We start from the raw sequence: 18800 nt of genomic DNA, 5'->3' as shown, positions 1-18800 counted from the left end.
TTCAATAGATTATTGTTTACAATATACCAAAAAGTAATGTCCAAAGATTCTCTATGGGTGCCGCAACAACCTTTGAAATGGGCAGAGAGAAATGCCTTTGAAACGGGCAACCCATTCGCTCCCTCAAATTCCGTGCATCTAGTATTGTTACATTTCTTCCTGGCATGTCGACTTTTGACGTGACCAATTGCTGGTTATTAGTTTAATCGTGCCAAGTTTTTCTTGGTATTCTGAAAGAATTCTAAAAGTAATGTTATGTTCGCTGTAAGAAGTAAGTATGTACATATATAGGATGTTAAATTAAGTGTTGAATATTTTTTTTAATTAAACACTTGTATTATACCACTTATTGAGTTTTATTTCATTACACACGACTAGTTTTTTTTTTATTTTAATTTTAAAGTTTAAAGTTTCGTTTAAAACGCTTATGTATATCTATTTGCTCAGTAAGAGGCACGTGTTGACACGACTAGAGACAGCTAACGTAAAAATTGATATATTCATTGATCTGCTGTATAATTTGTAGAATTCCATAATTTATAAAATACAAAAATTAACACTACTTTTCATTCATCGTTCACTTTGTGTATGTAATACCACTTTTCATTCAAACCCTCATCCGCACCGTATGGTGAATAGGGCTCTACATCACATAAACGTAGTGTTATCTTGATCGTTATCACATGAAGGAAAAGTGATCAGCAACACTTTTACAAACACTAATTCGTGACTACCGTAAATTCGGTTTGCTTTGTTCGGGCATTAAAAATCAGTTTTTGATTTTAATATTTAAAATACAAAAATGGATATTTTTAAACGAATTAAAATATAATACCACAAAGCATGTTTGGATTGGAGGTGGATAAGATCCGATCATTTAGAAGATTCGTATCTGGGAAATCTATGTACTCTAAGGGCGTTTGTGCACTACACGGAATCACACGGAATTTTACCGTCCGGCACGTCAGTTAGAGTTTTAAAACGATGATTGGCTTAGATTGGCTTGTGCTTTTGTCCATCTTTCTTCGGATCGGTGCTCTTGATCGGTGCGTAAATACGTTGCGCGTAAATTCGATCACGCTAAGCTGTTGTAGTCGCTTTCATTTTTCAAAACCGGACTGCCGGACGGTGAAATTCCGGGTAGTGAACAAACGCCCTAGGACCGAAACAATGAATCTTTCGTCTGACAAATCGCACCGATAAGGCCGGAGAATTTTTATCACAATTACGTTGTGGTTAGTTATTTTTACATATATATTTTTTTAAATAAAAATGTTAGTAATATTAGTAAATAACCACTCACCGAGATTTTTTGTCTACCGGTTTCGAGACGTTCCCATCTCTTCGTTAGGATAATCACTACAACGCCATTCAAATAATACTACACATCACTACCCATGGGCGTACATTCCATATAGGCAGAAAAGCAGTGTCTATCCTAACTTACCCGCGTGACATAAAACGCAACCAGTACCTACCCCACCTTACTAAGTAGTACCTAGCTTACCTTACTACCTACCTCTACTGCCTACCCTAATTAATTATCTGTGCACGCCACTGTCACTCCCATAGAACTATTCAAACTACAAAAAATATTGATCTCATGCGATTTTGGTCGACCGAGTTAGTTCTACTCGTGGGAAGCGCTAAGGTGTCAGTTGCCCTGAATCATTCAATTTTACTAATATTTTTTGGAATAATTTTAGATGTGCCGTATATTTTGTCACACGGCGAAGAGATCCGGCTGGTATACGACGGTCACGAGTACGAAACGGAGAGCAGGGACGGCGGCAGGGACTACTGGCGCTGCGCTGAGGCCAGGCCCGGGGCGGGGGCCGCGGGCGCCAAGTGCCCCGCGCGTCTGCGCCTAGAGGGCGGAGTGGTAGCCAAAATGCTCGCGGAGCACAATCATCCACCGCAACAAAAGCCCGAATTCGTTTAAAAATATCAACAATCTTACCAATTAAAGAATAAAATAACAATGTAATTTTTTCCACAATATTTTATTTGACCAGCAACCGGGTTTCGTTATAACCGACATCTTTAGACTGGTGTGAGGCTTGACAAAATTGTGGACAGGCCCGTCCTTTATTTTATTCTATAAAATGCCTATAATATGCAGTGCCCTATGCACCATTAGGTGCGGATAAGGATAAGAAGAGTTTTATAATCTTACGACTTGTTGCGGAAGCAACAGATGCTTCCATCTACGGGTTAGAATGTAAACTTAAAATAAAATAATAAATATTAAGTTTAAACCAGTGGATGCAAGTATATGTCGCTTCCGACACTAGTCGTAATAATATGAAACTCAAGTGGTAAAACACAAGTTTTTTATTTAAAATTTAACCATATCTTACCACAAAGTGAATGCCGAAACAATAAATAACATAATTATGTTTACTTTGAAAAATCGCGTATTTTCTATAATTTTATTAGTATGTTAGATTAGTTTTTCGTGTTACTTTTTTTTCTTATTAGACTATGTAAATAAGAGGGCAACGGAATATTATTTAGTTGTAAAACTTAATGGGCATTTGACAAAATTTAGTTCAATTCAGAAACGTTTTTCAAAATCACTATTTTCTCGCTGTATAGTTTACAAATCCACTCATTAACCTCCCTACTCATACGAACGTACGTGATACGTCCGCTATATTATCGCCCGAACGCAAAAGGCCGTATCCCGTACGTTCAGTGGCAACAAAAGTATACCCGCAACCACTGAAACGCTCCTTATACGTCATTTTTTCCAACTCACCTTACGCATACAAATACGTCGCTTTTAATATTTCGAGGTTGGAACACATTTGCAAAATATGCTGCGATTTTGTTGATTGATAATTACATTCAATACAATATATTTGTAAAAATATTCAATATTTTGTAACTATCCGGTGACTTCTTATGTTGAGAACCTCTGCTTGCAAAGGATATAAAAAGGGTCATAAATGGGTATTTTGTGTATAAATTTTGTCTGGTACATTGAAAATAAGTATTTTGATTGAGAAATCTAACCTATTTTTAAAAAATAATAACCTAAAAGTGGGGCGGTTATGTGACTAAAAATTTATCTCAATCACTTATTGATGTAAATTTTTAATCACATATTTTATGCACCTTTTCATATTTGCCAGACTTTTGGTACCTTTTGATGGTGGTTTTATAAACGAAACACAAAATATCCGTTAAAATTTCAATGCAGAAGATGAATCATGGGGCCCTATGCCCACTTTATTCTCCTTCAGGGTGAATCCAACTTTTTAAAAATTCCAATCGCCTGTATACTTCTGATTCTAGGATACGATCCCATTAGGTATATCTAATATTCTCATTTAATTATACAATTATTATATATTTTTTTATATTCAAGTGCCACAATATTTAGTTTTACGGAATCTTACCAATTTTTAATTTTAGTATGTGCAATTTTAGTGTGTGGTAGATTCTTCTTTCAAATTTGCCTAAATTTCTTAATCTGATAATCGACATCAAAATGGCGTCAATGATAATATTTTTACTTTGTTTTGCTTACAGGTAGTTCATAATTATTACTTCACCTCATGTTACCCTGTAAAATTATAATATTACTATAAAAATGTAACATTTTATTAATTATTATTATGTTATTTTTACTTAAAATAAAATCTATTTCAAGGTCACGTTCACTAAAGCTGACAAGTTTTTGAAAACATTAAATTTTGTCAATGTTTTTATTAGAATTATGTATTTTTATTATAGTGTTATTAATTTAGCAATAGTAATTTTTAAGTTAAATGAATTTTCCCGGACTACACTAGCAATTTTTCTAGGTGGGTCAAGGTTACAGTTTTAAGTTAATTATAGCGCCCTTATTGATAGCGCCTGGCACATTCGTCTCATACCGCTCGTGGTCTGCCACTGTTTTTACCCACCAATGTGCCTCAAGGGTTGAAAATATATACTTATAAATAAATATGGTTTTTATTATACACTTTAAAAGTCTTTTATTATCCTTATACGAAAAATTCTCTCGAGAAAAATGCTCAATCAATCAAACTGATCCATATAAAAGAATTAAAAATAAATATGGGAGTCGAACACCGCAATTTATCGTTCCGAACATTTTTAATTTGTTGCCAACGGATGTTAGAGGTCAAAATAAAATATGGAACAAAGGCAAAATAAAGGAATGGGTAAATGATCAAGACTTAATTTTATGAAAATTGTAAAATGTTTATATTCTTAATTTTTCTCTCTTTTTTTGTGTGTATATTAGGTTAAAATCGTTAAAAACAATAAAAAATATATTCAAAAAGAACTCCACCGACAAGACACATATGGTGGCTTGGTGGGTCTCTGCAATTTTTTTAAAAAATATGTTTAAAATTGTGATTTAAAGAAATGCATACAATTTATGTTTAAAAAAAAATTGAAACACGTGACTCTTTATTAAGTATTGTTAAATAATCAAAATTAATTGAAAGTGATTTCAAAATTCACTAAATATTTATGATTCTGTATCGATATTTTATTTGTTTTTTGTTTTTAATAGCTTTGTTTTCAAAATTTTGTAGTATTTTTATGATTGTCAAGTCCGTATATAAATATATTATTGTACTATCCTAATAATTATATGTTTATATAATAGAATAACAACTCTATAGTTTTTTCCATATTTATATATTTTCCACATAAATATATGTGAAGAAAACTATATAGTTGTTGTTTTATTATATAAAATGCAATTCCACCAAGAAATGTTACTACAAAACTGAAATCTAATCATGTTTACTGAACTAGTTTTGTCGATCCAATCCTGACGGATCTAGGTGAGTAGTTTGAGTTACTGGCTCATTTATACCCGTTTGTATTTCAGTGTTTGGAACGACTCGGCTAGGCACAAGATGCCTTTTCATCGGATGCGAAAAATATTTGTTTGAATCCGAACTGAGATCCGGTGCTATTAGATGGAGATGCAGCCAGTATAACAAGAAATGTCGCGCATACGTACACACTCTCGACGATGTACCTATTAAAGTTCACGCATTTCACAACCACTCAGACCCTAGATATAGACTTTAGGGCGTAGAAGTTGGTCCAAATTCTGTATTGACGGATTGCATTAGATAATATTGCAGTAGGTTCATTTTTATATTTTTGAATTCTCTTTTTTTTACTTGAATCGCAAAAGAATATGGTTTCACCACGGGTTTGATTCATAATTGGAAGCATAAACGTGATAAAACCACACAACATGAAATTGACTTTATAATAACAGATAATAAATATACCAGCTTTGACATATCCATTTGAATGAGTTCTGAACAGCGCGTGGCCATACAATAGAAGAAGCAAAATACACTTATGGTAGAAGTTGATAAAATAAAGTACAAAAGTATGGGAAAAGTCATTATATTTAACTCTACGTTTACTATTGTAATCCACGAATTTGAGTTTTAAACAGAACCTATGGAAATGGTATCTAACGATTCTGATGATGCCTTAAATAAAAGTCAGTCATATCAATACAGCAAAAGGATCTTATTACACGCATCATACTGTGTGGGATGAATAGACATTACTTTACACCTTTCTACATTTCGGAGAAAATTACCAACCACTACTCATTTAAAGGATCTTAGTGATTCTCAAAAACAAGGTAAAAATTAAAATGAGCATTGTTTATAATTTAATAACGGATGAAATACAGATTTAAAAATTCTGGATTCTTCAACCCAAGCAAAACAATTATATGATGACAATTACATGTTGTTTTTAAATATAAAAATGTGCCACTAAGTTATGAAGAAGATTTTAATTATATTTATGAAAACCCTATTCAAATGTTTTTGTCCGCCTCCGTAGTGTAATGGTCAGCACGCTCGGCTACCGTTCTGGAGGTCCCGGGTTCGATTCCCAAGGGGGGTAAAATAAATATAAGTATTTTTTTCACTGTAATATTTATTCAATATTACCCTGGACTGGTACCTGAAGCGGAGGGCTGATCACCTTTCCTTCATGTGTAAAAGATCAAGATAACACTCCGTTTATATAACGCAGTGCCCTATGCACCATTAGGGTGCGGATAAGGGTTTAAAGAAAAAAAATATCAGGTTCCATGAATCGTGGTATTATCTTTCACCCCATAATAAAAAAAATCTAGTCTATTGCGGCACAATCCCTTGGTATAGTGATTACCCTTCAGAGAGTTGAATATCTTTACTTTAACAGGAAAAACCCGTCGTTACTTTCCCCGACCCGATAAACGGTGCTAGGAATAAACCAAAGGTGATACCCAAACGAAGTACAAATGTTATGTAGGATTTCTTTGCACCTGTCTTTCTTTTCATATTGTTTGGTTGCTTCTTTCTAGATTTTTCCTTTGTGGTTTACCTCTGTAAATATGAATTGTTTTCACACATGTAATATAATGTGCTATTTTTTAATTTTTTAAATTGTTGAAAATAAACAAAATTTTAATTTATTTAAACAAAAATGTTTCTTTTATATCCAAACATTTTGAATTTAATAAAATACTATCTTAATCAAAAAATATTAACATAATGAGTGGTTGAAAAGAACGGTATACAAAAAAAACTGTAACTAAACCATGTAAATACTCTTTTTGCTTTACAACTGCCATTTGAAAAATATCTCTATGTAAGATGCCAATCCGGAGAATCTGGTTGTTGGAACAGTGGAGGAGAAAAGGTGCTGAGGAAGAATACTAAGGCGCTGGAAAGGACACACGGTTGAACCGACTGGATACTCGATTTTCTCAATCCACGTGACTCGGGGTAGGGCAAGATGGAGTGAGGTAACAAATCTGACCTTGCTAGGAGGTCACGATCCTCAGTGATGAGAAATACGACCAAGAAGAACAACAAGAAAGTATCAATAAATACCTTTTTGTACATATCAAAGTATTTTGATGTATGAAGCTTCAATGGATATGCTTACATTATTAGTAATAAAAATGTTTCAAATTTGATGAGTGGTATTGCTCACTCAACAAAAAGGACGTAAAAACGCATAAGTAGATGTGTCTTATTAACGTTTGTATACTATAGTTTTTATTTTCATTAACAACAAGCAGATACTCCAAAAGTCACAATTAGCGACAGCATTGCCTGAAATTTAACGGACCATATTTTTAAAACCTAAGCGAAGAAGAATAAATGTTTTGCAATATTAATGTAGATTTGCAAATAATATTTTAAGAAATATTTTTTTTATATAATCGAACCAGTTACTTCTTATTTGACGTTATCTTTATGGCTGATGTTCACGATCATTCTGGAGATCGTTATCTCGTATCAGTCATCTTCACTCTTCTCTGCTGAGAGCTGCTTGCTTAAGAAACTGCTTCTAGTTTCTAAAATCTAACCAGTAGGTACTTATATAGTAATCAATCAATATATTTTTTTTAATATCATTTTTTAGCTACCGTAGCATAATGGAAAATGTAGTATGGGATGAACCAATAAGTAGTGAATGGTTAATTTGTAGAATATCTCAGTAACAACAAAAAACATTCTAAATTGCGATTATTTTAAGACTGCCGATCAACTAGTTTTACGATTATAATATAAGAATAATTAAAAAAAAACTTATGTCAGACCACTTTTGAGATTATAAATGTAAACACGACTAGTTTGAAGAACAATAGGTGTTCTTATCAACAATAGTTTTGTTAGTTTTACAAACATAGTTTGCATGTTTGTCTGTTGATGAGAACACTTTTAGTTTTAGAAACTAGTCGTGGTTACATTAACAAAGTTAATAATTGTCTTAGGTTTTTCGGTATTATTATTTTTTTTTTTTTTTTTTTATATATTTAAATCATCATTTTATTCCACAAATCAATAAATAATATAGTCTTGGATATTTTAGGTTTTGCGGTATTTAGTACAAGTAAGCAAGGCAAGAAATGTATTCTTCTGGGAGAGTTGAAATATTTGTTTCATTCTGTTTCGACTGCAACGAGTGTTGAAAGATGGCGGTGTTCGAAGTTTTATCGAGGGTGCCACGGGTTTTTATTAACCTACGAAGGTATCATAACGAAAATTTCCCAGAATCATAATCACGAATTTTAGTAACCATTTCAATTTAAGACTTTGTGCCGTTGCGAAAATAGCTGGCAGTATACTGTACTCCACAAAGGCACTAGTTGTGACATTCAGTCTTCGCCAAGGCCCAATAAAGATGAACTACAAAACATGTTTTATAAGTCACAGCATCTCTCTTCGTTACCTACTCCACATTCTTTGATTTGACTTGAAATTGTAAATATTACATAACGAAATATATTGTTTGATATTAATTCTGTCATTGTAAATAATATTGTAAAAATAAAACTCGTGTACGTTTGAAATATCTCAATCACTTTCCTAGTACTTGAACTTGTGTTTTTGTTAATTTTATTGAAGGCTTATCATTCCTTGGATGCACAAACGTCTCTGTCCTTCAGGAGCTTCTTGTCCTCTAGTTTCAATCCTGAAGATTGATTGGGAGCAAAGACCTGCATATCTGCCTCCACTTCGCTTGGTCTTCAGCGATCCTCTTCAGTCCTTTACAGGAGGTACATCCCATGTCGTGGCATATTCGGTCCAACGCCCGGCGAAAACGCCCTCTGCCAATCAATCCCTCAATCATTCCCTCTTGTATATTGTGCAGAAATTACCTTCAGGAGCTAACAGCAATTAAAACAATCCCCAACACCCAAAAAAGCAATCCTTTACAGCTTTAGTCTTACTGTCGCGAAGAGCAAGGAAAGTCTAAAAAACTGGTTATAATGGGGACAGTTTAAGAAAAGCAAGCAAGAACATGGTCTTCCACTAGATGCACAGACCAAATAAAGGAGTTAATGAGGTCCTCTAAACGCCGCCTTCAACGTAGCCCAGAATTGAGGGAAAGGAAGACTAATCATGCACCGAGCTTAGACATCCCAGAAAACCACGACGCACAGCATTGTGTAAAACGCTAAAAAGGAGACTTCTTAGAATAAAGTTTAATAAATTCTGAAATTGGACCAGGTTTATAAAACTTAGTCCGCTTTTGGAACCACCAGCACCATACTTTATATTTGAGCAATCTTCTTACAACGCAATAAGTTTAGACGTGAGTCCTTCGTAAACGACCGGATCTCTATGACCCGTTTATTTAATTTGAACGGCCGGTCCCAATTTTAAGTCAACTTCGTTTACTAACACTGACTTGTTCATTGGTTTACTGAATCCTCGATTCATGGATTCACTGATAAAATTCATAATTATTGACTACTGTTGAAATTTTTATTTTTAATCAATTGACAATATTTTTCATTGAATATTTTAGGTTATGCTGTATTTAGTACAAGTAAACAAGGCAAGAAGTGCATTCTCCTGGGAGAGTTGAAATATTTGTTTCATTCAGTTGCAACCACGACTAGTGTTGAACGATGGCGTTGTGCGAAGTTCAATCGAGGATGTCACGGATTTTTGCTAACCTATGCGGGAACCATAACAAAAGTGTCACAGAATCACAATCACGAAATTTAATAAACATATACAAACATATACTTTTTGTTTCTTTTTTTTATTTGTTGTGATGAAAATGGTGATTGCAGTTTCAATACGTATTTGTGTAATGCTTATTTTGAAATAATTAAAAATAACCGTTGTGTGCGAGCATGTGGCTAAGTGAAATGTGTATATTTTGAAAAACGTTATAAAATAATACTACTTTGTTTTTAACCACTTTTTATTGGTACTTTTCTTGAACCGGATTCGACAAGAATCTTGTCATCGTCAGTTGTTAAACATGTACATGTTTAACCCCTGAATATGAAAAAGTTCTTGTCGAAATCGGTTGAAGAAAAGTACCAATAAAAAGTGGTTAAAAACAAAGCAGGTTTATTTTATTAATTTCACAAAATGTGCCGCAAAGTATCTGCGAAAAACTTTCAAGATAAGATGCGCATTTTTTTTACTGTGTCATTGTATTTTTTTTATTTCTTCGACGATCTATTGTTACAATACAACGAAAATATCGTCAGCTTTTGCAGCAATAAAAATTGCTGCAAAAGCCGGTGCAAACATGACTAGACAAGAATCATATTTTGATGAAGGTTATCGGATTCGCAGAGACAGGGTTTAGAAAAAAAATCAATCGACTATGGGGTTAAAAATAAAACTACATAACCCATTCAGATTGTGAGTGGATACAAACTATCACTCATACCAACTTCAATCTTGCTATAAAAAACATCATTTCAATAATTAATTTTGCAGTATTTTCAACATGTAATATAATAATATAACTGTGTAGTTTTTTCTACATTAATTTTATTTAACCAACAACCGGGTTTCGTCGTAACCGGCGTCATCAGACTGGTGTGAGGTTGGACAAAAAAATGTTATATCACAACAAGGCAGGTGATGAGGCACCATGATTTTATGTATTTTTTTCTGACAAAGTGAATTTAAATTGAATGAGTTTAAGTATTGTTTTATAATAATAAATACATGTAAAGGTTTTGAGTATGATTTAATATTATTTTATTTTTGAAATGGATTTCGTACGCAAATTGAATAATATTATAGTCTAATAATATATTAGTTTTATTTTAGAAATGGATTTTGTATGTAAATATAACAGTATATATCTGGAAACGTTGGTTTAACACGTTTTCTATTGAAAATAAAGACCACACAAATCTTTCCAGTGATCGTTTTTTTTTTTGAACAATACTCTCTGAATGGGTCAACGAAATGATAAATTATTATAGAATGACCCAATATGTTTATATTCAATTTATATTATTAAAACTTTTCAGCGATCCCAGTTTTTAGCAAAAGTATGCACGGAAAAAGATGTATTCTATTTGGAGGAATGAAGTATCTATTTCACGTAACCTCACCAGCTACAAACATCACAAGATGGCGATGCTCGAGTTATTTCAAGGGCTGTAATGCGGTTATCAAAACCCTCCAAGACGTCATAATAGGCTCTATACAATGTCACAATCATTAATCAATTTTCATTTTGCTTATGGTTACATTATTATTTTGTTTGTTAATGAAAACACTTGTTTTTCACCACTTGAATTATATTTATTCTAACGACTAGTTTCAGAAGCTACAGATGCTTTCATCTTCTTATTTATATTCAGACCCGAAGACATAATTATCTGTAGCTTCCAAAACTAGTCGTTAAAATAAATACAACTGAAGTTGTAAAAAAAAGTGTTTTCATTTACAATTTCATCATGTCTTACCACAATGTGAATGCCGAAACAATAAATAAAATTATTAATTTTTTTTATTCGACACTTGTATAATACCACTTATTGAGATTTATTTCATTACACACGACTAGTATCGAAAACCACTTTTTTTCATCGACAGGTGATTACAAAACATGTTACAAGTGTTTAATTTTTAAAATAATCAACATGTCATTCCACAATGTCAATGCCGAATAAATAAATAAAAGGTATATGCAATTGTATTAATATATTTTTTAATTAATTTAATATAAGTACATAATTACATTTATTTATACAATTTCTATACATTTCTTCTAAATACAATCTTATAATTTTAGTTGCGCTAAGCCTCTCCAAAAAAGAGACTGAGTTCTTGTGCTTGGAGAGAGACTTTTTCTTCTTTTTTGTTTTACAAGTAGGAAATGACCTTATTAAATTTCACATGATCCCAACGAAGTACAACAAATAAATTAATTGAAAATTATATTGTCTTTTTTTTTTTACTTATAATAACCATCCATATAGATTTACCCTGAAGTGTGTCATATGGTATCTACTTATGTATACAAACGTAACATAATATCAACAATACATATTAATACAAATAGCAAAATCGGTGTTAATGCAGGTTTATAAAAGGTAAGTATTTAAACCAAATGAAAAGTTTAATTTACAACATATATAATTTACACGAAGAATATGGAAGTCTGGGTATTTACGGTGCTGACGACCGTCAAAGATTGGTTTAAGTGATCACTTTACACGCGTGTGACATTCACCAATTCTACCCATTATTGACAACCACACTACTCTTTTTTTAAATAACCTAACGTCCAAGTGACTCTGAAATCTAGCTACGGCTTATGCAACATCGCTTATTATGACCCTACTCAGGCTTCAAGTTTTTATGTTTCATAGCCTATGCCTACTCGTGAGTGGTATTACTCTTTATGTTTAAAGTAACTATAATTTCATGAGTGAAAATTTTAGGCAAAAGCACAACCACACTACTCAAATTCTCGGAAGTTCAATGTATATGAACCAATTAAGAAACCTTGTTCTTGAATCACTTGAACTTCACTAGAGACATCTATTGGTGAGATGAAAATAAGCTTTTAAAGGAGCAGAAACTCTTATATTAGCATTTGAGGTCCGAATCCTGTTATTTATATTAATTTTCGAGGAAAGGATGAATCTTGATATCTGTGTGTTTTTAGTTCCTACGTTCGGTGTCTCCCGCCACGGAAACAGGGTGGTCGTGATGGACGGATACCGCTTCCAGAAGGAGAGGACCACGCCCCGAGGGCAGATACTCTGGAGGTGCGTCAAGAGGCACCAGACCTACTGCAGGGCCAAGCTCTACACGCATCACGAGATCATCGTCAAGTGTATGACTGTCCACAACCACTGTCCGGTGGTTGTCGACCAATGACATCGAGCAATTTTCGAATAAGCATATTTATATGTTCAAGCTCATTTTGGGAGACTTGTCAATTTTTTGGTATTTAAAAAATGTTTTAAATTAAGTGTTACATTATCATCTTCCTTCTTGTTCCATCCCAACTTCTCAGCTTTCCTCGTCCTCGGGTTGTAGGTCCTTCCATCACATATGTATGTAATGTATATAATCTAAAAAAATAATAACAATAATAAAAAATAATAATTGTATTAACATGTAAGTATTTCGGCTCAACACAGGCCATGCCTAAAGAGCCGTAATACATACATATAGTAAAAATAAATAAAAATACAACATCGTCTGGGTCATGCCATCGAATCATGTTATGTTTCCGTATATATATAATATAAAACCCTTATCCGCACCCAAATGGTGCATAGGGCACTGTGTCATATAAACGCAGTGTTATCTTGATCGTTTATACATGAAGGAAAGGTGATCAGCCCTCCGCTTCAGGTACCAGTCCATGGTAATTTTGAATAAATATTACAGTGAAAAAATCACTAATATTTATTTCACCCCCCTTGGTAATCGAACCCGGGACCTCCAAAACGGTAGCCGAGCGTGCTGACCATTACACTACGGAGGCGAACAAGTTTCCGTAGCATCCATTAATTATTTAAGTGTTACCTTAACTAAGTACTGATTTCAACTGGGTGTTTTTTTTATTTGTTTGAGAATTATATAGCTTGTACATTAAAAATAGTTTTATTGAGAATGATTAAAACTAATTAAATAATTCCACATTTATGTTATGAATACTGTTAAACATTGAGAGAGAAAAATTAGAAGAGAGGGTGGGTTTTTCGCTATAGCGCAGTTTCTTTTGAACGTTAGAGATGGTTTGAGATCTCAGCCTTTATAAAATGCAACTATTATATGTTATATATTTTATAACTACTTATTTGGTGATAAAAAATGTCCTCCCATAATTTTCTGTTTTATTATTATCTTTAAAATAAAACGAAATGGTGGTACTACTTGTTATATTTTCATTATATTATATTTCTGTACTTAAAAAATAATACAGTTAAGTCAGAATGATTATAAAACCATTTATGTGTATATTTACCGTATATTTTACTGAATTAAAAGGGATTTTTTGTTGGTTGTATTTTTTTTTCTATTCATAAATTATGCAGTTTTGATGTTATGTTGCTTTGTATGAATAAGTCTAGGCTGTGTGAATTTATTTTGTTTGTCCAAATATTTGTTCACAAAATCTAGATTATCTCCGATTACAGAAGTTATTTTCATATTTTTTGACATCTCATCAAACATTACAATCTAGGATTCGGACCTCACACAGTAATAAAAGAGTTTCTGCTCAATAAAAAGCTTATTTTAACCAATAGATGTCTCTAGTGAAGTTCTAGTGATTCAAGAACAATGTTTCAAAATTGGTTCATATATATAGAACTTCCAAGAATTTGAGTAGTGTGGTTGTCAATAATGGGTAGAATTGGTGAATGTAACACATGTGTAAAGTGTCTAAGACGGTCGTCAGCCCCGTAAATGCCCAGACTTCCATATTCTTCTTCGTCTTTGATGAGATGTCAAAAAATAATATATGATGTGTTAATTTTTTACATTTATAAATTTTATTGAATTGTATATTTTTGTTGATTTTTATAAATAAATATACTTGGGAAATTGTTAAACTGTTGTTTATTTTAAATCACTTGATCATTCCCACTGTGGTCATGTCGACTACTCATCAAAATAAAAAATAAAAACTATCATTATTATTGTCTGTTGTTGGATTAAGTCCGTATTCACTAAAAATCTTTGAAACTGATCCCCTTACTCCATCAATTCCTTAGCAATTTACGTTCATTCATCAAATTAAATTTTTAATAAATTTTGTAATCTTTATAGTGTTTATTATAATATAATAAAAATAACAATAACTGTAAAAAATTCACACAATTCCTTAAACTTTTTTTGGTAACGTTACCTTAATGCATTATAAACACCTTCGAATATTTGCACGCAAAAAAAAACCTCCGAGAGATTGTTCTCAATGGTTTTAATAGATACTCAAACAGGGAAAGAAGGGTTTTTTTAAGAATGGTATAAAGACGTCTGAACATTTACAAGGTTTGCGACCTGTCGTGGGCTAGTTTATCTGATTTATACACCTTATACACCTTGTAACATTCACTTTATTGTTTATCGAATTGGCGTTTACATTGTACAATTCCATTATCTATAATTATTGATATTAATCAAAAATACGATTTATGGTTCTACTGATTTTTTTTGTGATTTACACTCCTAGAGATATGTAAACCCCTAACTTTGAATCGTGCGGACGATGAACATTTTACAGATTTTCAAAACAAATTTGAATAACACAAGCTCTTGTCTATTTCATTTTTTAAATTAAATACTTGTATTAGACCACTCATTGAAGTTCTTGTTATCACCTGTCGATGAAAACATATGTAATTTTCGAGTCGAATAAAACTAGTCATGTGATATAAAATAAAACTCAATTAGTGGTTTTATACAAGTGTTTAATTTGTATTGATCAACATGACATTCCACAAAGGTAATGCAAAATCAATAAATAATAGAATCTCTTTTTTAGTGATTTGGCATTCTCAACGTCGCAAAAAAAAACAGATTTAGCAGAATCATAAATTATGTTTCGATATTTATATTAATAATAATATTCCCATTTTAGTTCATGAATAGATTCCTTAATAGTACAGTTTTAATTCATGATTTATTCAACACTAACCTGTAATCATCCTTAGTAATTACTTAAAGCAGACAATGATTTGTCTTAATCCCTGTAAGTGCCCAGATTTTCGTATAACTTTCTCAAAAAAGTATGTCTCTTGAGATGCCAATCAAAAAATCTTAATTAACGATTGTTTATTTCAGCGTTCGTGGTACAGACAATGGATGCTTTGACTCCTAACGCCGTAATGACAGTGTCGCAGAGAGGAAATAATGTGATACAGATTGGACAATATAGATATTGCAAGCACAAGACGACGGGTAGTGGTTTAGTCAGATGGCAGTGCAATAAAATTGGCAAAGGTTGTGGAGCATCGGTCTACAGTTGTGGGAATATAATAGTCAAGTACTCACAGGCTACACACAACCATTAACCCATGTAGTGGTCTGATCAGCAAGACATGTGGGGCATACCACTATAGTTGTGGGATTGTAATATCGCTCACTCCTTTCTCGAACGTCTTAAATCAAAAATCGTCCATTTTCAGTTGGGCGTGTTTTCGGAATGTCCAGAAAATGTACTATATCCCAGCAAAAGAGGCACATTTTTAACTTAATATTTACCCGCTACAGGGCAGAAAGTGTTGTTTTTGCATTTTGAAGAAAAGGTTTTGTTTTTTTTTCTTTTTAAATAAACTAGTTATTTTTCAAATGGAGAAAAAATCTTCAGGTTTAACCCAAAAAGATCTGTTGCACAGTAAAAAGTTCAATAAGTGGCTTGATATTTATTTTTAATAAATTGTATTATATTTTTTAATTATTTTTTGATATCTCATCAAAGATGAAGAAGAATATGGAAGTCTTTCAGTGTGTAAAGTGATCACTTAAACCAGCCTATGACGGTCGTAAGCCCCGTAAATGCCCAGACTTCCATATTCTTCTTCATCTTTGATGAGATATCAAAAAATAATATGAAAATAACTCCTGTAATTGGAGATAATCCAGATTTTGTGAACAAGTATTTGGACACACTCAAAATGTTGTAAATAAATTATCTGGTCAAATTATAAGCTTAATTATAAAAATGAATATGGTATTTTCTGGCGTTTCTCATGTGTGTGATTATAATCCAGGATTCGGATCTCACATACTAATATAAGAGTTTCTGCTTAGTAAAAAGCTTCTTTACATCTCACCAATAGATGTCTCTAGTGAAGTTCTCGTGATTCATGAACAAGGTTTCTAAATTGGTTCATGTATATAGAACTTCCAAGAATTTGAGCAGTGTGGTTGTCAATAATGGGTAGAATTGGTGAATGTTACACGTGTGTAAAGTGATCACTTAAACCAGCCTATGACGGTCGTAAGCCCCGTAAATGCCCAGACTTCCATATTCTTCTTCATCTTTGATGAGATATCAAAAAATAATATGAAAATAACTCCTGTAATTGGAGATAATCCAGATTTTGTGAACAAGTATTTGGACACACTCAAAATGTTGTAAATATTTTTAAACTTTAAAAACGTTCTCCTGAAAAATCTTTTTTTTTTATTTATGACAGTCTTGAAAGGGGTGAGCGATATGTAACACTCAAAAATATCCCACATTTACTTTTTGAACAACGGTTCGATCAGCAAGCGATGTGGGGAGTGTAGTCATTTATAATACTCCTAGACTACGCAAAATCATTGCTTTTATTACTAATGTTATCATCAGAAAGGGATGTGAGACATCCAACTATAGTTGTGGGAATGTTATATGTAATATTCTCAAATTTCCCATAGTTTCTTATTGAAGAATCGTTTGATAAGCAAGAGATGTGGAGTGTCACAGACTACGCACATCCATTGCTTGCATTACTAATGGTATCATCAGCAAGGGATGTGGGGCATTAATAGTTATGTGAAATTAATTGACAGTACTTATAGACTACGTAAATCAATAATCTAAATAGCCATTTGGTCAGGAAAGGTTGTAGGGCATCGACTACACTTGGGGATTTTCAAATATTCCTAAACCGATAAATCAAGTCCGATCGACAAGGGATATGAAGCTTTATTCAATGGTTACAGACTCCTCACGGTCAATTCTGGCGAGAAAACAGCAAAATCAGCAAGATATGTGAAATTAAACTCTTCATTCAGCCATGCAATGCTTTGACTTACAATATTTTTTTTAGCTTAGACATTTAAGGGAGCCACTAATTTGCTACCATTACTAATAAAGTTCGGTGAAAGCTATATTTTCGATTGAATCGCGAATGGGCTGAACAAAAGTGGATCATCGCTAGTATAAAAATAAATTATATTCGTACTTAAAAGATTTCTATGTACAGGGTTAGTCCAAGGTGGCACAAAATTAATCACCATATCGGAAGATATCATAATTGAATTTATGAACTAGACAGCCCCAGTATATAAACAAATTGATAAAACAGGCACAAATATGTACATATATATACTGGTTGCAGCCGCTTGACGGATGTCATCTTTTTCACTTATAAAAATAATTGTTTGGGTCCAAATAAAGATTTCCTTCACTCAAAACAGTTTTTTTTATTTAGTAAAAAAGTTATTCAAAAACAAAATTGAATGATTAATTTTGCGCCACCTGAATCTGTAAATATAGTAAATGAGTAATTTGTATTATTATACTAAGGAAAAAAGACAACCATTACGGTAGAGCACGGGTGCATTAGATAGCTATAAGTTTTACGTATAATATTGTTTAGTACACCAGAGTTTCTATCAATATTTTTTTAATGTCATATCCTATTTTTTAAATCAAATTTTATTACATCGACTGACATATTTGTACGATTTTACTGAAGTAAACATTCTTATACATTTTTTAATGGTTTAAACATTTTATATTCTTTATGATTTCTCTAAAAAATATTTGCTTAGTTGATATTGAGAAAAAAAATAGAATATTTTTTTCGATGAGTTTTTATTGAATACCGATTATGGCTAAAATTGGTATTTTGAATATTTTTATTTATTTCCTTTCTACCTTAGATGTTACTGAAACAAATTTTGTAAACAAACAATACAGTAGAAAAACATTCGTACAAAAATATTGATTTATTGTGAGCTTTTTATGAAGATGTATGTTTTTGTTATTTAATAAATAAAAATTAACTAAAATTTGCCTTGTTTTTATAAATGTACGTTTAAAAATGCTCTAATGTTTGCAAAAGTCGAGTTTTTTTTTTACATCTGTTTTTTTTATTTATTTATTTCTTTTATGGTTTCTGATCAGATAACAATATTTGTTCACTCGACAAATAAGTATTGCATGTTTTTTGTCTGTATGTGTTAAACTGGTTTTATTAACCATAGACTGTGATCTGTTAGGCCTTATTTCAAAGAGTTTATAGGAGATGATATAAATAACATTATCATCAAATATTCAACGGGTTT

General features: G+C 32.3%; 1 protein-coding gene and 1 long non-coding RNA gene across 50 annotated transcripts in view; one reads left to right on the top strand and one right to left on the bottom strand.

The window, feature by feature from the left end:
* The window catches only part of LOC148308114 (uncharacterized), a 35962-nt gene extending 31994 nt beyond the window's left edge, over positions 1 to 3968 (top strand). Inside the window, exon 2 of the long non-coding RNA XR_015837734.1 lies at positions 1707 to 3968. This is a non-coding gene — a long non-coding RNA (uncharacterized LOC148308114). The remainder of the gene's footprint in view (positions 1 to 1706) is intronic.
* Positions 1 to 18800, bottom strand: part of LOC148308110 (uncharacterized) — a 595155-nt gene that overhangs the window by 365817 nt on the left and 210538 nt on the right. The window lies entirely within an intron of this gene.

This window comes from Brachycentrus maculatus, unplaced genomic scaffold, assembly GCF_059751285.1.
Source record: "Brachycentrus maculatus isolate JH-2025_06_01 unplaced genomic scaffold, ASM5975128v1 h1tg000176l, whole genome shotgun sequence".
NCBI lineage: Eukaryota > Metazoa > Arthropoda > Insecta > Trichoptera > Brachycentridae > Brachycentrus > Brachycentrus maculatus.
This window is presented reverse-complemented; position numbering and strand designations above follow the sequence as displayed.